The sequence below is a fragment of the Mus musculus genome, chromosome 12 (genome assembly GCF_000001635.26).
Source record: "Mus musculus strain C57BL/6J chromosome 12, GRCm38.p6 C57BL/6J".
Classification (NCBI taxonomy): Eukaryota; Metazoa; Chordata; class Mammalia; order Rodentia; family Muridae; genus Mus; species Mus musculus.
In genome coordinates, this window is record NC_000078.6 from 22,820,209 (window position 1) to 22,848,083 (window position 27,875).

Sequence of the window (27,875 nt, forward strand, 5' to 3'; positions counted from 1 at the left end):
GTATCAAAAGATGGCCTAGTCGGCCATCACTGGAAAGAGAGGCCCATTGGACACGCAAACTTTATATGCCCCAGTACAGGGGAACGCAGGGCCAAAAAGGGGGAGTGGGTGGGTAGGGGATTGGGGGTGGGTGGGTATGGGGGACTTTTGGTATAGCATTGGAAATGTAAATGAGCTAAATACCTAATGAAAAATGGAAAAAAAAAGAAGAAAGTTAGAAGAAAAAGAAGAAAAAAAAATAATGGCTTGATTATTGCACCAGAAAAGGTACAGCAGTCTAATGTTAGTCATTTTCTAGGAGCCACTATTACTTTACAATGTGTCACCCCACAAAAGATTAGTATAAGAAAAGATCATCTAAAGACATTAAATGATTTTCAAAAATCATTAGGAGATATAAATTGGATTAGATCTTATTTAAGGATCCCTACTTCAGAATTAAAACCTTTATTTCAAATTTTAGGAGAATCACATTTTACCTCATTGAGATAATTATCACCTGAGGCTTCTGATGTTCTTAGGAAAGTAGAAAAAGCGATCCAAGCAGCATAGTTAAATCGTATAAATGAGCAAGAACCTTTGTGCCTATGCATATTACACACCATCAATTTGCCAACTGCTGTGTTATGGGAAGATGGTCCTTTAGTATGGATACATCCACATATGTCCCCTAATAAGACTATAGAGCATTATCCCACCATGGTAGCAAACATGGCCCACAAAGGGATAAAAACTTCAATTACTCACTTTGTAAAGATGCCTGATAGCATAATTGTTCCTTATACTGTCGCACAAATGCAAATATTGTGTGCTACTATAGAAGAATGGGCCATTCTTAGATGCAGTTATTCTGGATTAATTGATAATCATCCGTTATTACATTTTATGTTATTACATCCAGTAATATTTCCAAAGGTAACAGCTAATACCCCTATAAAGGGAGCCATTGATATTTATACAGATGGGTCCAAAACAGGAATTGGAAGTTATGTAATCAATGAAAAGGCTGTAAGGTTGCAATTTACACCAGGAGCCCCTCAATTGGTAGAATGTTTGGTGGTTTTAGAAGTTTTAAAAAGATTTCCTATGCCCATAAATATTATCTCTGATTTTGTTTATGTAGTTAATGCAGTTCTAACAATAGAGACTGCCAGAAATTTTAAGCAGTCTAGTCCAGTATCTGAAATTTTGGTGAAAATACAAAATTGTATTTTGATTCGTGAGCATCCCTTTTATATTCAACATATTAGAGCACCTACATCATTACCTGGACCTATGGTTAAGGGAAATGCAATTGCTGACTCAGCCACCAGAGACATGATTTTCCTATCACAAAGTTCTATAGAAAGTGCAAGGAATTTTCATCAACTTTACCATGTCTCTGCTTCTACATTACGACAAAAGTTTAAACTCACATGAACCGAAGCCCGAAATATTGTCCTACAGTGTAGTAAATGTGTAGAATTTATTAATGCACCTTCCGTGGGTGTTAATCCTCGCGGATTGCAACCCCTAGATGTTTGGCAAATGGATGTCACGCATATCCCATCTTTTGGGAAATTACAATATGTACATGTATCCATCGATACCAGTTCTGGTGTCCTACATGCCTCTCCCTTGACAGGGGAAAAAGCAGTTCATATAATATCACTGCTTAGAGGCTTGGGCTGCATGGGGCAAGCCCCTAGTGTTAAAGACAGATAATGGTCCTGCATATACTTCTTCTAAATTTAACCAATTTTGCAAACAAATGCAAGTAAAACATATTACTGGATTGCCCTATAATCCACAGGGCCAAGGCATCATTGAGAAAGCCCATCACACTCTGAAACAATATTTGCAAAAACAGAAAGGGGGAATAGAGGCTATGACGCCAAAGATGGCTCTATCCCTTACAATATTTACTCTTAATTTTTAAAAATTGGATGATGCTGGAAGATCACCAGCTGAAAGGCACAGACAATGGCCTCAATCGCCCAATAAAATGGTCAAATGGAAAAATGTCCTTGATAATAAATGGTATGGCCCGGATCCTATCTTAATCAGATCCCAGGGAGCTATTTGTGTTTTTCCACAGGGTGAAGAAAATCCACTTTGGGTCTCGACGCGACTGACAAGGACCATGAAAGAGCAAGATGAACCCCAAGATGATCCTCCTGCTCCTGATGATTGAGACCGGGATAAGTATACCTTTGTGGGCCATAGTAAGATCATGGCCAGTACCTTTTCCAGTACATTCCAATTCTTCTACCTTGCCTTTATTTTTTGCAACAGAATGTTATTTGGATGCGCCTTGTGCACGACAAACTCCTCAAGAGCCGTGGGTGTATAATAGTACTAGTTTTCATTTGAATTATACACTATGATTTGTGCATAATGTGGATAAACCTTTTACACCCTGTATATTTTTAAAGAAAAAGATTATCTCTAATTGGGCAGATCCCCTTAGCCAAAATAAAGCATTGTTGTTTAATGCTTTAACACAAGTTGCTCAAGGAGCGCAATCAGGCTCAGGTGACGTTGAAAATAATATAACTTCACCTATAAACATCACCACTATTATGATAAAGGGAAAGGTGACCATTCCCAAAAGATCACGATGGCCTGTTGGCAATGCCACTGCTATATGCAGCATACCTTGGTGTTATCCGGACCTCGCATTTTCCTATAGTTTTTTCACCTTGTCAATCAAAAATTTTTCCTCGGAAAGAAATAGCAAAGGGTTTTGTTTTGTCACCTCCACTAGATTTTGCTGTAATGAACGATAAAGGAGATGCTACAGGGAAAGAAAATATTTGGCCATATTACCAATGGATTTTAAGTAATGAGGCAGGTGCTAGTACCAGTTTGTCAGCCTTTGCATTGCTGACTGGAAACTTTCATGAGATATTGAATGTTTCTACCACACTTTCCAATACCTCTGCTCATTTAGATAATGTGACATCTAATAAAGTTATCAGAAATATGACTACTTCTCCAGTAGAAGTTTGTGTTAATCCTCCATTTTTCTTTATATTGACTGAATTTCAAAATAATACAGAATGGTTAGATTGTACAAATGTCACTTGTTTTTTGATGCAATGCTGGAATGGAACCAAATTCTTAGTCTTAGTGGTACATCTACCAACCTTTGTCCCTGTGCCTGTTGAGGCAGATCCAGAGAAGTTCCCGATAATGAGTCTTATTCAGCAAAAGAGAGGTTTTGGAATCACAGCTGCCATTGTTACAGCCATTGTGGTTACCGTGGGAACTGCTATGGCCCATCAAATTAATACTGCTGACACCATAAGTCAGATAGCAGAAAAATCGTCTGAAGCATTGTTTACCCTGCAAAGGGTGGATTCTCATATCACCTCAGGGTTAATGTTAGTGAATCAGAGAGTGGATATTTTACAACATAATAAGGAACAGATGATGGATGTCATACAAATGAGTTGTGTGGCATCCACATCGCATGTATGCATTACTCCCAATAGGTTTATTAATAATTCTTTTATTAAAAGTACAGACCTATCGAATTACCTGAAGGGGAACTGGTCGCAGGAGCTGGAAAGGTTGCAGATGAGGCTGCAGATACAGATCCTGAACCTTAATGGGACCAGAGTGGAACCAGTGACCCTCAAAGACTCTTGGCTCACCTCTGCTTTTTATTACTTTAAGGAATGGGTGGGAGTGATTTTGTTTGATGCTACCATATGTTGTGGACTGGTGTTCATGCTCTGGTTGGTATGCAAATTCAGAACCCAACAAAAACGTGACAAGGTGATTATAACTCAGGCACTTTTATCTATTGAAAATGGCTCCTCCCCTGAAATTTGGTTATCTATGCTCAAGAATTAGTCAGCATCTGAGTTCTCTGCTCTTGCACTCCACGGCACTGAGATGAGAGAGACTCAACAATCATTGATCAGCCCTTGCACATCACTGAGGTTTCCTCATTGCAAGCGATAGGGTGATCATGATTTCCCCACTAACTCATTTTTTGGCTAGCCTCTTTTGCAGGGTTCGCCGTAGGTCATTTAGCAGTTACTGTCACACAGCACTGTGGTATCCAGAGACGGGCAACTTTCCACGTGCACAGTCCAACCTAAGACATGGGGCCCGGTGGCGATAGGGTTACCCTATGACAGGTAAGGCTGTGACATTAGAGGAACGACCTAAAACAGGAGCCACGGCGGATAGACATAATTGCACAGGCCTAGTCCAGCCTCATTTTATTAAAACAAAAAGGGGCAGATGTGGGAAGCCACATGTGCCATTGAAGAGTGGTGCTGACTACTGCTGGCCACCACACATAAGTTTGGACAAACAACCAATGTGTACATATGCAGTAAAGTTTTTTGCAAAGACACTGCCTTGCTTGGGCATGATAATGAGGCTTTGAGGGTAAAACCAATCAGATGTGAGACATACAAATGCGGTATGATAATGAGGCTCTGTGAGGTACAGAGAGAGAAAGTAGCCAATCAGATGAGGAACATGCAAATGAGGCTTAGTGCATAACCAATCCGGGTGTGAGACACGCCTCTCCTAGGCCTATATAAGCAGCACCAGTTCTGGGCTCGGGGTCTCTTCGCCTCTACAATCAAGCTCTCCAAATAAAAGTGTGCAGAAGGATCCTGTTGCAGCGTCGTTCTTGCTGGTTGAGACAGGCGCCTGCAAGATGCTCTGACAGCTAGTGCAGGAATAATGGATTAACCACACCTTGAACATGAACACCATTGTCAACAGAGTTGCCTTTCAAGGCTGGAGACAAACTTAAGGAACAGTCAGTTGTAAGTACTTGTGCAGTGTAATTGCATCTCTGGACTGTTGCTCTCTGACCTCCATTCCTTTTCCATGCAGCCCTGAGCACAATAGAATTTTCTTCCTCCTTTGGTCGTCTGGCATTGATTTCTGCTCATCCCCAAGACCTGAAGGGGCCGTCATCTCCTCGCTGAATTAAAGGGTCACAGCATTAGGAAAGTTGAGAATCATTGTTTTAAAAGGATGTAGAAGGAGATGCTAAGGAGGACCCAGTTTCTAGCATGGAGTGGCCCTGGAATTCAGGACCAAGGCAGTGATGGGTTTCCTTCAGGCCAAGCTAGTTTGAGAAGTCTGGGGGATATGTAGAGAGGAAAGGGCCGGATTTACAAACCTCAGCTTGAGGTCAAAAGAATGGACTGGTCACACACACCCAGGTCTACAGATTTCTTTACATTTCTGATTTTAATGTTTTTGCATGTGTATGCATATGCACTGTGCATGTGTGTTTCCATATGTATGGGCACATGTGCATGTGTGGGCAGCTCAAGGTAGACATTGGTTGTCTCCCTACCCCACTCAACACTGTATTTTTTGAGGCCAGGTCTCCTGAACTGTAGCTTGCTGATTTCAGCTAAGCTAGCCAGGCAGCTGACCCTGAGGATGTCCCGTCTGTCTCTCAGATGCTGGGATTACAAGTAACTGCCATACCTGCCCAGCTATTACATGGTTCTAGAGATCTGCATTCCAGTCTTCATGCCTAAACTGTGCATGTTTTATGCACTAAGCCATTGTCTGCCCACAGCCCTGTTTAAAAAATAAAATAAAAGTTTTGATGTTTGAGTAATGACAGACCCAAGGGAAGCTGCAGCTGGGTCCATGCATCTGTCCTTCAGGTTCAACCCCTGGTCCTGTCCTGCACAGCTACAGTGACATTAAAGTCAGGGATAGGGACACTGCTACCATCCACACAGCTTAGTCATATCGTGTGTGTGTGTGTGTGTGTGTGTGTGTGTGTGTGTGTGTGTGTGTGTGTGTGTGTGTTGTATGTGCACGCGTGCACCCATGCGCTGGCACATACATGCTGTGTGCATGGTATCTGATGCAGTTTCAGGGCATGTGTAGATCTGCGTTGTCACTGTCACGGATGGTTCTTCCTATGGTTAGAAAATTGCAGAGAAGATTCTGTGGGGAGGCGACCCTAGGGTCTCCTAATAATGAACCTTCCTGCCCCATCCTGTTGTCTGTACCCTTCCTTCCTGCCCCATCCTCGGTTTTGCATCCTTCCTTCCTACCCCATTCTCTAATCTGCACCCTTCTTTCCTGTCCCATCCTCGGTTCTGCATTCTTCCTTCCTGCCCCATCCTCGGCTCTGTACCCTTTCTTCCTGCCCCTTCCTCCTCTCTGTACCCTTTGTCCAGGCGGCTTTCTGCTCAGGCTCACTTCTGAGTACCCTCCCCTTGTTGTCCATCATGTGGTAAATAACCAGCTTAGAAAGGACAATGGACTAGTTTCTAGGCTGCATTTACCAAAAAAAAAAAAAAGCTACATGTCTCGAAGGCTTTGTAGGGCCTTGTATTAATTTTAGATTGAATCAAAGAAAATACACTTTCATGATTTGTCGATTACATTTAACAGCTGCAGCTGACGCTGGAGTGACCCTGAAGTCCGTGTCATGAGGTTAAAGCATAGCTCCGTGCACACTGACACCATTGGGGGTGCTTTTGTTTTTTTGGCTAAATTCTACACTTTGAGGAGTCTTTCCTTACTGAGACAGTCTCTGAGAAATCTAGCAAGTGAACTCCCATGGTTTCCCTCCCTTGGAGGGAAACACCCTATCTTTTTTATATCAATTTTCTGCTCCACATATTTTCGGTCACTCACTAGCATATGAATCCTTCCATCCATGAACTCTGATGTTGGACATCTGTAAACAAAAGCCCCAGACTCACCTAGTGGAAAAACAGTTCTGCAAACTGCAGAAGCAGCAATTGAGTAGTGCACCACTGCCATCTAGGGGTCACGTTTAGTGTTGCCACATATGGTGGCTCTTGAGTATTTTGGAATCCAGCCTTCTTAGTCTGTTCCTGGGCCTTCCAATGGGAACAATACAGTAAACTTCAATGGCTCCCAGAAAAAGGAAGTCTAGTGTAGAGAAGCTGGGGGTCAAGGGGATCCTTAGATGAAGCTGACAAGGCTTCCCACACCGTTTGGAAGGGGACAGAGCCAAGCAGTGGTGACAGTATCAAGGGGCTCTGGGTCAGGCAGCACAGGGTTTGAGTCCTGAGTCTGTCCCTTGTCAGGTACTGGACTTAGAAAAAACTACTTAGGCCTCTTCATTCATTCTATGAGACAGGGCGTTCCTGGGGAGGCAAACATGGACTCAAATTTGAGATTCTTCTGCCTTAGCTCCTCTAGTGCTGGGATTAGAAGGGTGACCCATCATGACTGGACCACTTAAACTATTGGAGACTCCTACTGACCCTGTAATTTAATACCTAGTGGGAAACAGGACTAGTGATCTGACCCTAATTAGGCCAGCATGGCCATTAAAAATATGTGAACCACGAGGAACATAATAGAGCCTCCAAATGGAAGGCATATATAGTTCTTACTGACCAGTAGCTAGTAAGACTGAGAAGGAGTTATGGGGGACAGGGAAGGCTACACAAATGAGACAGAGAGACAAGGTTTTACAGGGTCAGTAGGAGTTTTCCATTCAAGGGGGAAGGGCAGTCCAGATGCAGGAACCATGTGTACAAAGGCATTTTAGAAAGAATTGCCCCTCTGTGCTGAGTGCATTTCATTGAGTTTGACTTGGTCTAAGCTCAAGGCAGATAATGTGTGGCTGGAGAGAAGCTCAATGGTTAGAGCACTTACCGCTTCTGCTGGGATCAGAGTTTGGTTCCCAGCATCCATGTACCTGGGCTTACAACTGCCTGTAACTCGAGCTTCAGGACATCCAATATCTTGCTCTGGGCCTCCACTGGCACCTGCATGCATATATGCAAATGCATGTAGTCTCTCTCTCTCTCTCACGCACATGCCCACAATTGAAATAATAAAATACATCTTAAAAATCTACTGAGTGAAATAGAACAGGTGAGTTTGGCTAGAACCTCCAGGAGGGCTCAGCAGTCCATCTTGCTTCCAACCTTCCTCCAACCTCTCATGTCCCCACCTTGACATTCTCTCTCTGGGCTTCCTGCTACCACTGTCTCCAACACTGTCTAGCTACAAGGTTTGGTTTAGGGCAAGGTGTGGATTGGGGTTAGCTTCACCCACAGCCACAGAAGTGCAAAAGCCACATTCTGCAAGTTTCACCAAGACTTTGTCCCTTTTGGTGGTATTTCCTTCACATGCTTAAATGGCCCTGGCTTCCTAACAGGAAGTTCATCTTTAGATTTGAAAATGGACTGTTGGATTGTAATCTTAGGAGTGTGTTGGTAGTGTCCCTAAGGCTATGAAAGCTGATTAGCACCTTTACTTCCAACAAGACATCCTGTGGGTGTTCTGGGCTCCCATGGAGAAGGTAGCTCAGGGTTTGGTCACAAGACAGCTTCTTCCTTGAATAAGTTCTTCCTTTTCTTTTTAAAGGTGTATCTAAATTTATTTCACAGGCATTGGTGTTTTGCTTGTATGTATGTCTGTGTGAGGGTGCCAGATCACCTGGAACAGGAGGTACAGACAGTCTTGAGATGATATGTGGGTGCTAGTGAATTGAACTCAGGGCCTCTGGAAGTGCCACCAGTGCTCTTAACCACCAAGTCCTAATAAGTACTTTCTATGACAATTGTCAGATTTTGTTTTTGAGATGGGGTCTCACTATGGAAACCTGGCAGGACTCAAACTCAGTATGTAGCTAGGAATGGCCTTGGACTCCTGATGCGATTGTCAGGTCCCCAGACTGCTGGGGTTGTAAACACAGGTGGAGGCCAGAGGACAACTTATGGGAGTCGGTTCTTCCCTTTCACCTTGTGGGTCTGGGAGATCAGACTTGGTCTCTGCTCTTGGATTTTTGATCTGAGGTCTCACTATGGAGTCCAGGTTGTCCTAGAACTCATGACTTTCCTGCCTCAGCCGCCCCACTTCTGAGCTCTTATTTCTGCTCCTCACTGTACTCTCACATCTTGTGTGTCTTTGGATTCTCCATTTGAAAAAACTACCAAGGCTGGAGAGATGGCTCAGTGGTTAAGAGCACTGACTGTTCTTCCAAAGGTCCTGAGTTCAAATCCCAGAAACCACATGGTGGCAGAGAGAGAGAAAGAGAGAGAGAGAGAGAGAGAGAGAGAGAGAGAGAGAGAGAGACAGACAGACAGACAGACAGACAGACAGACAGACAGAGACAGACAGAGAGAGAGACAGACAGAGAGACAGAGAGACAGAGAGAGAGAGAGAGGGAGAGAAGGCTTTATAACTGGGCAGACACATCCATCCATCCTCTTATTCCCCATTATTTGAATAAGTGATCCTGAACGTGCTGGATGACATTAGCCAGGGCACATGGCCTGTTTGGTCCTGAGGGACTGTTTCTGTCCAATATCTAAAACACCTTCTAGCCAACAGAATAGGAGGGCCAATGGCCTTGCTGTGTGTGGAGCCCACTGAGTGGGGAAAGGCTGGCATGGACTCCTATCTGACTAAATTCTTGGCTGTTCCTTACATTCAAGGACTTTCCCAATGTCTACCACTTACCTGCTTCATCCCCACACTCACTAGAGAGTGAACCATGAACAGGGTGCTTGTGACAACACAGGAAACTCACAGACCTTGGTTTATTTGATCATTTTAATATGCCAGGTCAATGGAAAGGAAGGACAGAGCACACAGGAACACCTGTATTTGCAGGACAGAGGGCAGATGTCCACAGCCTTGGGCATGCATGTATATCCTGTGTAATTAGGCAAATAGATACTTAAATACCACAGCACAGCCAGACTTGGGGGTGGGGGGAATCACAGGCCACAGGGAACCATGCTTTAAAGGCAGTCAGAGGCTTTAAATACAGGGGCTGAACCTTCTCACTTTATACAAAACTTATATATTAAAAGTAAGGATACCACAGTATATACATGAAAGCAGCTTTGGTTGGAGAAAATGAACAAGGGAGGTGGAGCCATGCACAGGAAGGGCTTGCCTATCTACTCTCCATCTTCTTCATCCTCACAAAGTCACTTGGGATCATAGAATAAATCAGCTGGTCTCCGTAAGATACTGAAATGTCCTGTCTGATGTCCTTAAGGGTCTCCAGGCCCTCTGTGGGCAGGGAAGGAGCCCTACAGCCCAGAACACTTGAAACCTTGGAAGGAACCAGCCTGGACTGGATGGGGAGGGACATCTATTGGATCAGACAGAGGAGGGAGCTGCATCCAGCCAGACCAGGTGAGTGTGTTATGCTGCCTGGACCCCGGTCCCTAGAGAGCAGGAGAAATCACAGAGAAATCCACTTTTGCAAGCAAAGGTGAAGATGGCAGGTCAAGCCTGTGTTTCTCACAACTGTGTAAAAGCCCATTCCCCTCAGAACTGGCTAGCACTGCTGGGATCACACTGCCGCAACCGGACAATGGATGGGTCGCTCTTGGCACCTTTGTTGAATTCTTCCAGGGACATTTTGCCTGAGGAATGGAAGAGGGAGACTTAGGATTAGCCAGTGCTCTGGTTAAAGTCTGGAACCCTCTGGAAAATGCACAATGTCCAGTCTTTTCTCTCTCTCTCTCTCCCTGCCTCTCTACCTCGGTCCCTCCCTCCCTCATTTCCTCCCGTTTGTTTTGTTTATTGAAACAGGGTTTCTCTGTGTAACAGCCCTGGCTGTTCTAGAACTCACATTTTAGACCAGGTTGCCTTGAACTCCCAGAAAGCCTCCTGTCTTCTATGAGCCCCCATTAAAGACATGTGCCACTATGCCTGACCAGAGGGTAATTTCTTAACAAGTGATTGATGGGGGAGGGCCCAGCCCATTGTAGGTGGTACAACCCTGGTCTAGTGATTCTGAGTTCTATAAGAAAGAAGGCTGAGCAAGCCATGGGGAGCAAGCCAATAAGTAGCAACCCTTTCATGGTCTCTGTATCAGCTCCTGCCTTCAGGTTGCTGCCTTGTTTGAGTCCTGCCCTCACTGCTTTTGATGATGAACTGTTATGTGGAAACTGTGAGTGAATAAACCCTTTCCTCCCCAAGTTGCTTGTGGCCATGGTGTGTCATCAGAGCAATGGAAACCCTAACTCAGACAATGCGGATGAAGACTACAGCTCAGAGGGTCTACTGACAATGCCCATGGTTATAGAGCACTAGGAAGGGTGCAGGATGCAGGCTAGGTGTACCTGACCCTGAATTCTAGTCTCCCTCCCTCAATCAGAGCTGAATCAAGTGGGTTGGAAAAGGGCAGGCCTGCATAGGGCAGAGGGTATATCCCAAACACCTCTCTGCCATCAACAGTTTCACAGGCTCATATACTTCTCTCTCCCAACCCCTATCCCATCCCCTCTCCCAATCTCCTCCTCCCTCCTCACCTGCTCATTCCTGCCATGTTTCCTACCATCTTTGTTTGTGTCCATCTGTCTGAAGATCTTGTCTGTTCGCTTCTCGGGCATGGACTCGTCCTCAGGCATCTTCATCATGGAGGACACCATCTTGTAGATGGCCTGCAAAGGGGCATCTGTGAGTGTTCTCTGGAGGATGAAGGGTGGGTTATGGTCCTCGATCTGCTAACCAAGGAGCATGGACAGGGCAGAGTCAGGACCCTTCTCTCATCAGAAAAAGTCTCACAGACAAGGTACTGGGCAAAGGGAGCCAGGAAAGTTTAAGTGACGTTCAAGAGCACACGATACAGCTGGGGCGTGGAAGAATATAGGGCGCCTTGGTTCGGAGTAGAGGGGAGGTTGTGGGGCAAAGTGTCTGTCTAAAAGGAGGTTCTTTGGTGGGGAGGTGGGAAATCCTGGAGGGAAGATAAAAGGGGAAATTCATTGAGCCCTGCCCACACATGGGTCCTGAATCTGCAGATCCAACAACTACAGGTGGGAAATAGTCTAGAAAATGAAACTGGAGGTACACAGATAGTTTCTTGTTTTTTCCCAAATAATACAAATTATTATTAACATCTATAGCCATTGTATTAGGCACTGTATATAACTACTTTACTTATTTTATGGATGTATGTAATTATTTATTTGGGGGAGGTGATCTCACGTGGAATTCAGAGGACAACTTGTGGAAGCTGGTTCCCTTTCCTACCATGCGGTTCTTAGGGATCGAACCCAGGCTGCCAGGCTTGGTAGCAAGCACCTTTACCCACAGAGTCAGCTCACTGGTCCTAATACAGAGATGGTTTAGAGCATGGAGCAGGAAGGATGCAGGGTGCACATAAGCATCGCTCCTGTGAAGAACTGACTGCTGAATCATCCTTTACTGTGTCTTTCTGATTTCTATAGGAAGCCCTATAGACAGCTAATGTGTGTGTATGTTATTCATGTGTGTGCAGATGAACACCCACCCGTGCAGAGGCCAAACAGCAATACCGGTGTTCACAGTATTCCCTTTTCTTTCTCACTGAACCCGGCCGGGGCCTACCATTTTAGCTAGGGTGCTGCTCAGCAAGCTTCTGGGACTCACTTGTCCCCTAGTTCTAGGGATTCCGGCATGCTCAGCCACTCCTGACTTTTCTGTGGGTGTTGGGATCAGAACTCAGGTCCTCATGCTGGGTATCAAGTGTTCTTCCCCACTGAGCCATTTTCCCAGTTCTTGCTTTGACAATTCTTAATCACCTATCTGAGCCTCAGATCTCATTAGAGGGTTTTTTTTTGTTTTGTTTTGTTTTGTTTTGTTTTGTTTTTAAAAAAGACTCGTTTTATAGAATTGTGTGAATAAACCTGATGGTTGAGCTTAGCTGGGACCTGATGTCCAGTAAGCAATCGATAGCTGCTTGGCTTTTATCGTTACTCTCTGCAAAGACATGCAGTCCTTTAGTACACCAGGTAGCAAGTGGGCAGAGGAATGGCCTGGTGTATGGGGTCGGGGATGGGGGTCCTGGATCCCTGCACTCCCCATGCTCCAGGCCCTGTCAAGTGCAGGTACCTGCACTATCTCCAGCATTTCACTGCAGCTGATGTAGCCATTGCTGTCTAGGTCGGACTTGCTAAGGCCCACTTGACCTTCTGTTCCAGCTTGTCCTGAGAGGTCATGCTCAGAGCAATGATGAACACTCGGAAGTCGATGGTGCTGTTGCTGTTGGTGTCAAAGTTGTGGAAGACATGTTCAGCGACCTTGGAGGCATCTCTGTAGGGGAAAAAGTTGGCCTAGATCTTGAAATTGTCCACAGTCAGGTGGCCAGTGGGACAGTCATTGAGGAAACCCTTGTATCACTCCTGAAGCTCATGGTTGGTGAACTCCTTGTGTTTCCACAGGTCCTCCAGCACCTAGGAAAGACAGAAAGAATATCTTTTTATGGCTAAATACAGTCTACTTGGAGCATGCAGGCAGAATCGTGGTATACGGGGACAGGGAGAGGCAAGCTAAAATCAGTGGAATGAAGCTTTGTCAAATGTCCTGTAAGGGTTAAACAAGAGTCAGGATCAAGACAAACCCCTCAGCTCATCAGCTTGGGGCAAAGGGGTCTCATGGACCCAAATCCTGACTCTTCGCTTTGAACAGCTAGTTCTTTTTCTCATGGGGGACTCGGTGTGTGTGTTTGTTTCCTTGTCACAGATACATTTGCTGATGCTGCATAGTAAATAAATCTTGCCTGCATAGGCGGATGTTAGTGGTTCACATTCCTACCTAACACAGCTAGGGTAAATTTAGAACTAGGTTGACTCACATCCTGAGTGGACTCAGGGATGATACCAGAGAACAGGAACATGGTTTTGGCCCTTCAAAGTTCAACTTCATTTGTCAGCAACCCTAATTTTATAAATGACATTCAAAAACCCAATTCTTATCCAGATTTCTGGGTTAATCTGGGTGAGTAGGGTTTCATGGGGACCCAGGTATTAAAGCTTTGAAGCATGTTGACAGGAGGCTTCTAGACCCCCCAAGACCTCCCTATCCCCCTCCACATAATATTGGGAGAAGTTACCAGCACATGCCATGCTGTTTTTAACCCTAGAAGAGACACCTGGGAACCTTATGGGAGTCCCCACTCTTTATTATGCCTATGAGATATTGTTCTGCCAGGGAGATCTAGAATTGCATTAATTGGTCGGTGAATGTCGATGTGAATGTTAACAGCTGAAACAGGCCCAATGGAAATTCAGGACTGTGCTTCATTGGCCAGCACACCCCACTGCAGTCTCCCACAAGGCCCAAGTGTGAGATCCTGCAGTGATTGGCCACTGGACATTAATGCTCGTTCACTTCCCTACCTCAGTTTTGGTTTCTTTCTTTCACAGTAACACACCTGCAATAGCTCTGTTATTTTTGAAATGTGTAGAAGAACTAGTGAGGGTGAATCTCCTCTACCCAAGTCCCAAAGGAAACCACTCTGAACTGCTCAGAGGCTTATGAATTCTAAGCACTAGGTGCTAGGTCCTGTTAAGGAAGATGAGACATGCACTCAGTATTACCTGCTACCTACCGCCCCTGTCTTCTTCACCTCTTTCCCATGTTGTAAATGTTCTATGTACATATTTTATTTACTTATCTACCGGACTAGGAGATATTTAAAGTTCCTTGTCCAAAACAGACATATGGCTATTGCCTTTCAAAGCACACATTTACTTATCTAAACACATCCTCCCCTGTACAAACAACCAACTCAAATGTCCACAGTATCTTGATCAGAAATAATCATCAAGTCAGGTAGCCGGGTGCCACACATCTGTAATTCCAGAATCGGAGGGTGAGGGCAGCAGGATCAGGAGTTCAAGGTCATCTATGACTATATAACAAGTTCATGGCCAGCCTGAGCTACATGAGAACCTGTCTAAAAAAGTTATATTAAAAGAAAGAGAACAGGAAGGCCAGTAGTGGTGCATGCCTTTAACCCCAGCACTCAGTGACAGTGCAGACAGATAGGAGTTCAAGGAAGGCTACCCTGGGCTACAGAGCAAGTTGTAGGATAGCCAGGACTACACAGAGAAACCCTGGCTCTCTCTCAGAGACATACACACAAACACCCCCCCCCACACACACACACACAAACACACAGAGAGACAGACAGAGACAGAGAGAGACAGAGAGAGACAGAGACAGAGAGACAGAGAGATATCTACAAATGGAAGAAGATTATGCACAAGGCCATGTGGCCATTGCTGCCATCTGTGAGAACTGGTCACATGGGTTTGTGAGTGGAGGCCTCCTGTGGAAGGACCTACTGGAAAGGTAAAGTTGACTGATGTGAGGAATTAGCTGGATGGACAGGTATCTTGTAGGACCTTTTGTCATGTTTTCCTTTGTAATTTTGTTTATTTGTTTTCTGAGATAGGGTCTCATGTAGCTCAGGCTGGCTTCAAACTTACTATGTAGCTGAGGACGACTTGCACCCTTACCTTCCTGCCTCCCCTGTCTAGCAGTCACAGGTGTGAGCCACAATGACTGGCTCATTTGCAGGTTTTTTATTTTCTTTGTTTGTTTGTTGTTATTGTTGTTCTTTTTATTTATTTATTTATTTTTGGTGTTTGAGACAGGGTTTCTCTGTATAACCCTGGCTGTCCTGGAACTAACTTTGTAGACCAAGCTGGCCTTGAACTCAGAAATCCCCCTGACTCTGCCTCCCGAGTGCTGGGATTAATGGTCGTTTGCAGTTTTAAGTTGTCAAAATGTGTCCATGTGTTCTTTTCTTTTTTTCTCTTTCAAAGCTTTAAGAATATTTTCTTATATAGTATGTTACGAATGTTTTTCTTCTTATATAATACACTGTGAGGTTGCCTGGTACCTGCAGAGGCCTGAATAGTATGTCAGATCCCTGGAACTGGAGTTACAGAAGTTGTGAGCCAACATGTGGGTGTAGGGAACAGGACCTCTCTCCAGGTCTCAGTCCCCTTAGATTTTAATTTCTACTCAAAGAAGAAGCATCCCCAAATCATAGTCGCCCAGCCTCTATCTCTTGACTGGTGGCATGTCTAAGAACCTCCAAGTTGATAGAACATTATAGGCTAAGCCCTGTCTGGGCGGGGCTTCAGGAACAAGAAATAGAGACAGAGCCTTGATGCTGGCACATAGCTCTAATCCCAGCAGTCAAAAGGCAGAGGCAGCCAGAAAACTTTGAGCTCCATGTGAGCCTGGTTTACAGAGAGCAGACCCTGTCTCGAAGAAAAAAAAAAAAAAAACAACTGAAACACAGAACTAAGGTCCTGGAGGACCTGCATAGAAGGGTGCAGGCTCTCTTAAGTCCCCCGGTGATGGCTGACTGCCAGATCCTCTGTTTTCTTGTTACACTCACTTCCTACCTCATAGCCTTGCTTCTATTAAGGTTTAGGGTCCTCTTTCCTTATGACCTACAGCCTGGGCTTCAACCATGAGTCAGCCAACCTCTCCCTTGCTCACTGGACATTGAGCTTGACAGGGTGGCCAGTACTGGCTGGAAGTACCCCCAGAAGCTACCTACATCCACCTCAGGACAGGAACACATAATACCAACTTCTCCATCCACAGAGAGTCTGCCATGAGAGGACAAATGTGACTGCTGGTGGCTGAGGGGTCACCACAGGCCTAGGATAAGCATACAGATGAAGAGCTAGCTGCTCTCCATGGAGTCCATGACCCAGGGCTCTAATTCACACCCCAACACAGAGTAACACCATATCATGATTCTTTGGGAAGGGATAGAAATGCCCTAGTTTTATTGTAGGTAATTCATTTTGGAAACACAATTAACCAGACACATGTAAAATTGAAGCCACCCTGGGAACACAGAAGTGGAGGTAAGAATAGGGTAGCCAACAGTGAGAGGGTGGTACACCTGGTGATGGTTGGTCCAAAGAATCCCTTAGTGGAACAGGACAAGAGGTGCAAAAAGAGATATCTGGGGATAATCCAGATGATTGATGGGGAAGGAAGGGAGGAAGGAAGGAAGGAAGGAAGGAAGGAAGGAAGGAAGGAAGGAAGGAAGGAAGGAAGGAAGAAGGAATGAAGGAAGAGGGAAAAAGGGAGAAAGGAAGGAGGAAGGAGGCAATGAAGAAGGAAGGAAGGAAGGAAGGAAGGAAGGAAGGAAGGAAGGAAGGAAGGAAGAAGGCAATGAAGAAGGAAGGAAGAAGGGAGGAAGGAAGGAAGGAAGGAAGGAAGGAAGGAAGGAAGGAAGGAAGGAAGGAAGGGAGGGAGGGAGGGAGAGAGAGGTAAAAGGAGGGCAGGGGAGGGAGAAGGGAACTGGAGAACCTAGAGGAAGGGACAATGAGCTGAGCCCAGGAGGTGGCTACTAGGATGTTACTGTCAGAGGCAGGCCCTCGAGAGGCCCTCAGGCAGGAGAAAAAACTGTGAAACAAGATGAGCAGGAGACCCCAGAAATGAGGGCAGAGTTTGGGGTGGTAGGAGGTGAAAGGTAGAGAAGCCAGGTTGGACCAAGCTCTGGGGGGAGGTTGTCTCCTGCTCAAATACTAGTATTGGAGAGAAAAGACCTAGACCCGGTGAAGCCATGTAGCTCCAAGGCCCTCACCACTGAACCATTCACACAGGGAATCTTACAACGTGTCTCTGGCCTGGAGTCCACTTAGAAATGTCACCCAACAAATACATTGTGCTAACCAGAGAACTGACCATCAGAGAGCTGCAGAACCTCTCCTAAGTGAGCCAGGACCTGACTCCAGGATACCCAGCTATGGGATTGTGCTGGTATGACAGTCCCAGAGAGGGCAATGTGGAAACAGCTACACTACCACCCCAGCCTGCCCTGTGCTTGTGGCTCCTCTTCATGATCAACAGCCCTGCAACCCACAGCCTTGCCACAGACACTTGGTTTCCAGCTCACGCACGCAGCATCCACTCACCTCATTGAACACACATCACTGCTGTGTCTGTGATTTATCATCTAACAGATGCTACTAAAATGCCAAACTCCTTGTACCTGCTCTGCAGATATCTGCCAGGAGGAGGCTGCAGTGCAGACAGCCTTGGAGGTGTTGGAGGAGAGGCTTCGTTTCCCTTATTTCCCATTCCTTTCGCAATGGCTTGAAGATCTGCTCCTTAGCAAATATTTCAGAGGAGGGAGCTCCAGAACACAGGGCTGTGCCTCTGCCCAGCCTTTGCCTCCTCCTTGGTATCAGGCTGCTAATTAGAATTCATGCTTTGCATTGGTTTAGGATATTCTTGCTGTTGTGGTTATAGTGTAAACACACACACACACACATACACACACACACACACATGCCCTTGATCCCAAGATGTACTAATACTATTTGGAGGCAAAAAGAACTTTGACATAGCTCACATCCAAACAGATCCCAAGTGACCCTCTTTGGATGCAAAGAAAAAGGCATAAGCATCAGGAGGATGCAGACCACCCGGGAGCCTTCAATCCATGTTTCAGGGCTATCCCTGAGGCGTTGAGGAATCATGAGACGTAGAAAAGGGAAAAGGAAGGGTCTGAGCCTCATGACCTGGTTCTGAGGAGCAATGGCTTGAAGATTTGCTCCTGCATGCAATGTCATTTAAAGAAAGGGTTGTGACAATAGGAATGTGTCTGGCCATCTTAAGCAACTGGGACCAATGGCATAAGCAGTATGAGATAAGTAGGTAGAGAGGGTAGGATTGACCCTTTTCAGAAACTCCAGTAAAGAAGGGCTCTATGTAAAGAAGCCTCAGTCCTTGAGGGACTCCGTGGATCATAGTCCTCCTGCCCTGCAACGTTCCACTACACCCAGATGGGAAAACACACCTTTACAATGCTAAGTGCTGCTGAGACTCTTGAATATCCAACAGCTAGCCCTGAGCCATAGGAACTCTCAGACAGTGCAGTCAGGGACAGTGACTCCCCCTTCCTCTCCAAAGGGGACAAGGATTCAGTACAGACGCTTGGGACAGAGGACCAACAGTCATAGAGCAAGCTAGCCAAAGAACCACCAGGGAGGACAAGAAAGCAGGCTCCCAGCAGCAGAAAGCCCCCCACACCCACCTTAGCCTCATTCTTGATAGATACACCCCATCACTTGGGAGAGTGGATCACCAGAGAAGCCCATACTTGAGCAGGCAGTCAGGACCCTTTTCCAGTGTTTTCTCTTGGGTTCTTGAAGTATAGATGCTTGAGTCATGCTGGATTGAGGTCCCTACTCTCGAGTGCCCTGCACTACAATGGCACATTCCTAGGCAGGAGAACTAGGTGCTCTGGCCAAGAAGATGGAATTTAGAGTCAAAACTGTAGGCCCAGAGGGGATGGTAGAAGATGACAGAGCCTCCAGGGAGTGGTAAGCAGTCTCACGTGGCTCAGCTAGGAGTTAGCAGAATGAGTCCCATTGAGAAAGAAAAGACCTAGGTTAGAGCTGGGCTCTGTCCTTTGGGTTTTGATCTATCCTGGGCCCCTTCCCTGCTAACATCCTTAGAGGCAATGAGTTTCCAAGGTGTGTTTAGCTGGTACCCAAAAAAGATGCTGGCCAATAAAGTGGCTGTCAAAGCCATGATCTCTTAATGCTCACTTTCATGAACCTGCTAAGTGGAGCCCACAAACACTGGCAGCCTCATAGATGCTTCCTGGCACTTGCCTGTAGATGCCTAACAGAGACCTGGATAAAAAAATTAATATGAGGGACCTCATTTTAGCTCTCCTGGAGGCACTGAGACAGCAGCAAAGATGTGACACAGGCTCAGTGGTACACACCCCGTTACCCCTCTGTCATTCATTAAGCAACCAAGCCAGCCTTAGTGATGTTTAGCTGTCTGGGGGAAAAACCTGACCAAAAAAAAGGAATGCTTATACAGTTACAGAAAAGTCACTGTGTGCTCCCCTGAAAAAATACCTACCTAGCCCTGGCCATGAAACTAACCCAGGCTTCATTGATCAGACAGCCCTACTTTCATCTTTTTAGGGGGGAGGAATGAGGGTCCCTGGATCACACAGCCACCTCCCACTTGTTTAAAGCACTTCACATTCTAGCAGGGATTAGATCTGACAGACAACAGCCTTGGAGATCAAGGACATGTGATTTCACAGTAATGGGAATTGGGGGAGGGAGCTAACAGGGTCCCAGGTTCTCACAGGGTCTGTTATGCTCTTATTGTCCTTAACACACTGAACTGTAAATTAAGGAAAGAGCAAACAAGTAGCTGGGAAGCTCTGTGGAAATATTTAACCAGAGCTTTGTACTGCAAGTAAAAAGCTTTTCTAACAGTACAGTTGTGCTGTCGCTGGGAAAGGCCCTTGGGAGCTCCAATGTCCCATTAACCACAGCTCAGTGCTGGCTAGGAACATGCATGGTACAGTTCAGCCCACCACGCAGCAATCTCATCAGTCAGACTGCCAAACCTCAAGGACTGCTAGACATAGACCCTGGAGGGAAGGTGGTGGGTGCCGTGGGTACCAAATCCCTAGGAAGACCTGGACTCAGGAGAGACTGAGTGCATCCTCTGTGAAGTTGAACTTCAACAGACCATCTGGACTTGGCTGATGGAGAGCCTGTTCCATGTCAGGTGGAACAGAAGGTGGCAGGGGGAAATCAGCCTCAACTATGCTCTTCCTTAGGGTGACCAGCAGAATATTGTTCCTCGTCCTCCTCATCCTCGTCTTCCTTGTCCTTGTCCTCGTCCTTGTCATCCCCCTCATCATCCTCCATCCGCTGTAGGTGAAACTCAAACAGCCTTAGCCTCCATTTCAGTGCAGCCCTCTGCATAATGGCCATCAGCTGCAGGAGATGCACCTGGAGCCACACAAGCTGGACTGAGTCTGCACGGACACTAGAGGGCGGAGGCTGGCAGATTCCCTAGCCCTCAGCACACACCCCTTTCAATTTCTAAACTAGGCAAGAAAGCACAGTAGGTCTAAACCAGAGCTTCTCATTGGGTGGGTCCCAATTCCTTGGGGATTGCAGGACTCTTCATAGGGGTTGCCTAAAACTATCAGGAAGCACATATCTGTATTATGATTTGTAACGATAACAAAACTTACAGTTATGAAGTAGCCAAAAAATAATATTTTGGTTGGGGTGACCATGACATGAGGAAGTGTATTAAAGGGTCACAGCATTAGAAGTTTGAGAACCAATAGTCCAAACTAAGTAAGTCCTTAGGTTAAATGTCCTTGGGCCTGTTTAGAATACAATGGGTTAAATCCAACAGGCTGTGGACATTGTTCACCCCGTTTCTCTTTCCTCTTTCCATGTGCTTGTAGGAAAATCTCATATTATATATGAATGTCATCCTATTTCTTGGACAGCGCTGGGCAGTACCAAGGACTCTGGAGCTGATGCCACCACACAGGGATTCTATTCACAGCAGTTAGCATCCTATGGCATCCGGTGATCACGTTACTCACTGATACCAGGAGTGAGAGATAATATGTTGTCATCCCACAGTCCTCCTCAGATCTACAGACCTATCCTGCAGGGCTACCTTGTACCTCTCTGGAGAAGCCAGCTATAAGGTACCAGAAGCCTGAGTCCAGCCAGGGAGGCAGAAGGCTACAGTGAGAGAGGTACCCTCCTCTTCTGAGTGGGACAACAACCAGCCACCCAGTGAGATCTATGGGAGGGAGACTAGAGTGTTACTGCAATCTCAGCCTGCCATCTGAACCATAGATCCCATGTCAAGGTACTAGTCACTGCAAAACCATCCTGACTCCCAAGCCACATTCCAGGAGTGCACACTCCCAATTCCCCAGAGCCTCAATGATTGTTTTTAAAAAAAAGTTAGCAGAGCCATTGAAATAACTCCCTGGGTAAGGCACTAGGCACCAAGCCTGATGACTGGAGTTTAAGCCTGAGAACTCACGTGGTAGGAGGAGAGAACTGATGCCCAGAGGTTGTGTCCTCTGACCTACATTAGCTGGGACACTTGCCCACCACACACAAACTAATCCATATGCATAAAACTTGAGCAACAAGGTAAAAGTGCAATGTAAAAGGAGAAAAAGGGGCAGCTGGCAAGGCTGCATGGAAAGCCCCACCCTACACTGCCAGACCTCTCTCCCTCTGCTCTTTCCCAAGCCCGAGAAGCCCCACAGGAGTTACGGAACCAGAGGAGGTGGAGAAAAGAAGAGGAAATCCCCAAGAACTTTTTTCTTAACAGAAACTGCTACTGTAACAGGAAGGGAGCCATGTGGGTGACTCTCCTCACTAAGCTAGGCTCATCTGGGTCACACCCACTCCAGTCACCCAGGAAGCTCCTACTCACACCCTGCAGCCTGTTCAGACACAAACATCCCACCACTCCTTGGGGGAGGATTTCCTAGACTCCGTGGTCACTCTCCCCAACATCCCGAATGGCATTTCTGACCTTCTGTTAAGACTTACACTTGTGGACATCATTACTGTGCTTTCCCCTCTTTGGACCCTGGTAAGTCTGTTTCAGTCCCAGGGTCTCTGCACCTGCAGATCCTCCACCTCTCTGCCCTTCTAGCTGTCTGTTTAAGAGAGGGTCAGTCCTTGGGTGTATGTGCTTTCTCTTGGAAGAGGCCTCTAGGATTAGCATCAATTCTCATCTACCTTCAGACTCTGGTCCTGTTTTGTTCAGAGCACTTCCTCAGACTAGGTACTGAATTCTTTCCGTTCCCTTCCCTTCCCTTCCCTCCCCTCTCCTCCCTTCCCTCCCCTCCCCTTCCCCTCCCTCCCCTCCCCTCCCCTTCCCTTCCCTTCCCTTTCCTTCCCCTCCCCTCCCCTTCCCTCCCCTCCCCTCTCTTCCCCTTCCCTTCCCTTCCCTTTTCGTGTGTGTGTTTGTATGTGTGTGCAGGTATGTGTGTGTGTATGTTACACACTATATTGGTTAGAGTTTTACTGCTATGAACAGACACCATGAACATGGCAACTCTTACAAAGGACAACATTTAATTGGTGCTGGCTTACAGGTTCAGAGGTTCAGTCCATTATCGTCAAGGAGGGAACATGGCATCATCCAGGCAGGCATGGTGCAGCAGGAACTGAGAGTTCTACGTCTTCATCTGAAAGCTGCTAGCAGAATACTGACTTCCAGGCAGCTAGGATGAGGGTCTTAAAACCCACACCCACAGTGACATGCCTACTCCCACAAGGCCACACTTACTCCAAAAGTGCCACACCTTCTAATATTGCCAATCCCTTGGCTGAGCATAAACAAACCATCACACACACCCTCATAAACACACACATGAACCCTTATACACATAAACACAGGCATGCTTTCCCATGAAGAATATAGAGGTTGACATGAGAATGTTTTTCTTTTTGCTTTTCTTTACTCTGTACATCTCCCAAGACAGGGTTTCTCTGTATAGCCCTGGCTATCCTGGAACTAACTCTGTAGACAAGGCTGGCCTCAAACTCACAGAGACCCACCTGCCTCTGCTTCACGAATGCTGTGATTGAAGTTGTGTGCTGCCACTGCCCAGCTATCTTTTTCGTTTTAAAAAAGATTTTTAAATTTCTATTCACATGTATGTCTGTGTGTATGTATGCTTAGAGAGCTGGGAAGAAGTCAGGGCTCTGGAACTGAATTTACTGGTGGCTCACAGAGCCAGATGTGGGTGCTGTGAACTGAATTCAGGTCCTCTGAAACAGTGGTAGTTGTTTGTAAGCACAGAGCCAGGTCTACAGGCCTCAGAGTCCTGCCCCTGTTTTTGAGTCAGGGCCTCTCTCTGAACCCAGAGAGTACTATTCACCATTTTGTCTAGACTACCTGGACAGAACGACCCTAGAATTGGTTCCTGTTGTCTCTATACCACAGTGCCAGGGTCACAGCAAACAAGGACATATGTGGCGCTTTACAAGGGTGCTGGGGATCTGAACCCAGGTCCTTATGCTTACACACAGGGAGCACTCCATCTCTCAGACTGCGGGGTCCTGCATTTCTGTATTTAATACTTTGCCACTGTGAACCCCCACAGTGGCCCAAAACAAGGCAGGGCACACACACTGTTTATAACTGTGAGTCAGGGCTGCATGACATTTCAAAGGCTCTGCAGAGGCCCACGAAACTCTTCCTATCCTGAAGGCTCAAACACTTTGTGACCTCCAGGGTTAGGGACTCAGGAAGAAATGTGAGGGATGTGGGTGAATTAGTCTTCTAGAAAGCTCCATTCTGGCACAATAGTGACAGTAGAATACACACTCAGGAGTGTGTCACACTAGGGGTATTCACTTGCCAGATGCTGATGTCCCTCCTTTTAGACAGCAATCCAGCTATGGGGTCCCAAGTAAGGCTTCTTGTTGTTTCCCAAGAGGTCATTATCATCAAAAAGGCTCATCACCAGACCAGACCTTTTACAGGCCCCTGCTTCTGTATGGGACCAGCAGGACATCTGGGCAGCTAGTTCCCAGCGGTGGAGGGGGGGAAAGCAAAAAGCAATGTGTGGGTGTGTGCCAGGGCCAGAGCTAAGGAGAACTCACTGCCCTGCAGCACACAACAGCTGCCCAATGAGGAAGTGATAGTATCCCCACAGGGACAGAGGTCAGCCAGGTAACATGGAGCACAACCAAGATGACCAACCCAAGCAGATTAGGAACTGGCAATGGGGATAGCTGGAAAGACATGCAAGGAAGGGCAGATCCAGGCCCTCACGTTCCTCACCTAATGTCCAGCTTAAAGGAAACCTTAGGGAATTAGCAAGTCCAAATATCAGGATACAATCAATGCTCAACTGCACAGTAGAAGCTCAAGGCTGAGCCAGAGGAACAGACACCTGTGTTATACAAACAGTCTTCTTCCTGTGGGCTGAGTCCACACCCTGTGGTTTTGAGACAGGGTCTCATGTATCCCAGGCTGGACACTGAACTCATTATGTAAAGGACGAGACCTTGAACTCTTGATCATCCTGCCTCGATTTCCCAAGGGCTGGGGTTAGAGAAATGCACCACCGCATGCATTTTGTGGTGCACTTAGGGATAGACTTTAGACTTTGGTGAATCTTAGGCAAGCATTCTACCAACAGTCGTAGCCAACTCCAGCCTATCCTCCCTCCTCTCCCTCCCCCTCCCGTTCTCATGTGACAGTCTTTTTTTTTTGAAACAAGGTTTATCTGTATAGCCCTGGCTGTCCTGAAACTTGCTCTGTACACCAGGCTGGCTTGGAACTCACACAGATCCATCTACCTCTGCCTCAAGAGTACTGGGATTAAAGGAGAGCCTTACCACCATCTGGCTATGATAGTCTTTCTATACAGCCCAGGCCAGCCTTGAACTCAAGACACTCCTCAGTCTGCTAAAATTACTGGAGCACAGCACACCTTAAGTGCTCTTTTGTAGGATATGTAAGACATTGCTGCAAGAAGGAGAGGGCAGTGGTAGATGTCCTCTACAATCCATTCCCCAGTCCCTCTACAGATGGACGTCTTGTGCAATCAGTCCGGGTGAGATGGAGTCAGAATAGGCTTTTCTGCCTTGCTGCTCAGCACCCAGACTCAGGTTGGCACGTTGTCCCAGGCTGAATCCAGCAGGTTCCTTGGGGTCCCTGAGCCAGCTATGGAATGACTCACACATGGGCTCCTGACTGGCTGGGATAACAGTTCATATCAACTGTGTTTTGATGCTGCAGGCCAAAAAGCGAGCAATGGCCTTTCTGCAGTAGCCAGGGGAATGGCACAGGGCCTCTAGGACTGGTTCTCCATGGTCAATGACTCGGGCTGACCTGGCCAGTGGCAGGCACCCAACACTCCTGGGAGGGTCCAGCAGTAACACAGGGGTGCTGAGCCAGGACTAGGATAGAGCAGGGTAGAATATCTCTCATTGCTCTGACTGAACCTATGTGTGTCCCTCTCTAAAAGGAGATGCAGTGGGTCAGGCTGCAATGGGGTATGCAGATTTGGTGGTCCCTGGGTCAATCCCTGCCTACAGCCTTCCCTTCTAGCCGTATGTTCTTGCTACCTTGATTTCTCTGAGTCCTGTCTCCTTAGCTGTAAACCAAGAGTGAAGGTCCCTGTGTGTGGAGTTTACAGCCTATTTCTATGAAAGGAAGGGAAACAGAAGCTATGAGGAGACAGAGACAAACTGAACCACCAGGCAAATGCTCGGTGGGGACATTGGAGGACTTTTACTGTGAAAGACCACAGGCTTCCTCAATGAGCTCCATCTGAGTACAGCACCCTGTGAGGAAGGAAGTCACCAACCTGAAAAGCTTCTCTTGCAGGTCACACCGAGTGCAGTGGCATTAAAAACTATGTTCTGTGCTGGTAAAGAGCCTGGGATCACTGTGATCTGGAAGCATCCCTGGGTAGAGACAGTGACATCCTAACTCCTGTACTTCAAAGAGGAAATGTGGGGAGGGAAGGAAGGATGTAGCCAGGAAAACATCAGGGCAGGGACCGCAGAGGCTCCTGTTGCTGAGGGGCAGGTCTAGTACAGGGGCACAAGCACCAAGGGCTTGCTAGACACAGGGGTGGGGTTTCAGGAGGAGGAAGGCCCCTTCTCTCATGTCAGCAGGTATCCTGGGAAGTCCATGCCTACTACTTGGGAATAGGATTGTGAGGGTTAGGGACCCTCAGGCAGTGGCTCACACTTCATACCATGCACGTTGCCAAGTTTACAGACACACACACACACACACACACACACACACACACACACACACACCAACACCCCTCCCCCAACACAGAGATATGTTACCTCACTGACTACTCAGAGGCTCCCATCCCTCCTGGCTCCAGTGATAGCCCAGGAGGAAAAGCGGTCAGAAGAAGGATTCCTCAGAGCACCACACAGGACTCCAGAAGATATCCCCCTTGGGAACTCGCTATTCTTACACACAGGAATACGAGTCCTTTGCTATTCTTACACACAGGAATACGAGTCCTTTGCTCATTCATTCATCCAGCCACCTTTACCAAGTATGCATGGACTTGGCCTGAAGATGTGCTGAGCGAATGACCCTAACCTTGGACAGATGGAGAAGATACTGACTGGTGGACGGAAAGATGGATGCTCAGAGGAAGCCTCAGTGTGCTCAGAGGTGAGTCACTATGGCACAGAGAGAGCAGGAACATGTGGGGAAATTAGGGAGGGAGGGAACAGGTCATTATCTACAACCACAGAGCTGTCACTCAGTACAAGTTGAGCTCTGAACTGCAGGCTGTGATTCATTGCACCCCCATCAGCCTGACCCATCTTCCCATCCTCTTTGGCCATGAATATCTCCACTGCTTCTGTCTCCATCCCTATGGCTGCCACTGGGCCTTTGCTCCCACACCTTCTTCAGGCTCTCTCCATGCTCACATTTCTTAGCCTTGCGGAATACTTGGTTGAAAAGGGAAGCCTCTACACACAACCTTATAAGCCTAACCTCTCTCCAGCTTTACTTTTTCCAATATTATAATGAGTTCAAGGCCCAGGCTTTAACTTTGCTTTTCTTTGCCATTAGAAGCCAGAGCCCCCTAGCTCACTGGGGATAGGGTATATTCTTTTTTTTTTTTTTTTTGGAGTTTAATTTTTCTTATTACGTATTTTTGTCAATTACATTTCCAATGCTATCCCAAAAGTCATCCACACCCTCCCCCCCCACTCCCCTACCCACCCATTCCCATTTTTTGGCACTGGCATTCCCCCGTACCGGGGCATATAAAGATTGCCTGACCAATGGGGCTCTCTTTCCAGTGATGGCCAACTAGGCCATCTTTTGATACATATGCAGCTAGAGTCAAGAGCTCTGGGGTACTGGTTAGTTCATAATGTTGTTCCACCAATAGGGTTGCAGATCTCTTTAGCTCCTTGGATACTTTCTCTAGCTCCTCCATTGGGGGCCCTGTGATCCATCCAATAGTTGACTGTGAGCATCCACTTCTGTGTTTGCTAGGCCCTGGCCTAGTCTCACAAGGGACAGCTATATCACGGTCCTTGCAAAAAAGGCTTGCTAGTGTATGCAATGGTGTCATCGTTTGGAGGCTAATTATGGGATGGATCCCTGGATATGGCAGTCTCTAGATGGTCCATCCTTTTGTTGCAGCTCCAAACTTTGTCTCTGTAACTCCTTCCATGGGTGATAGTTTCCAATTCTAAGAAGGAGCAAAGTGTCCACACTTTGGTCTTCGTTCTTCTTCAGTTTCATGTGTTTTGCATCTTGTACCTTATATATCGCTATACTAAGTGTCTGGGCTAATATCCACT

General features: G+C 46.6%; 1 pseudogene; it reads right to left on the reverse strand.

The window, feature by feature from the left end:
• Nucleotides 1-9,499: 9,499 nt before the first annotated feature.
• Gm20336 lies at nt 9,500-13,594 on the reverse strand (annotated as a pseudogene).
• Between the last annotated feature and the right edge of the window lie 14,281 nt (nt 13,595-27,875).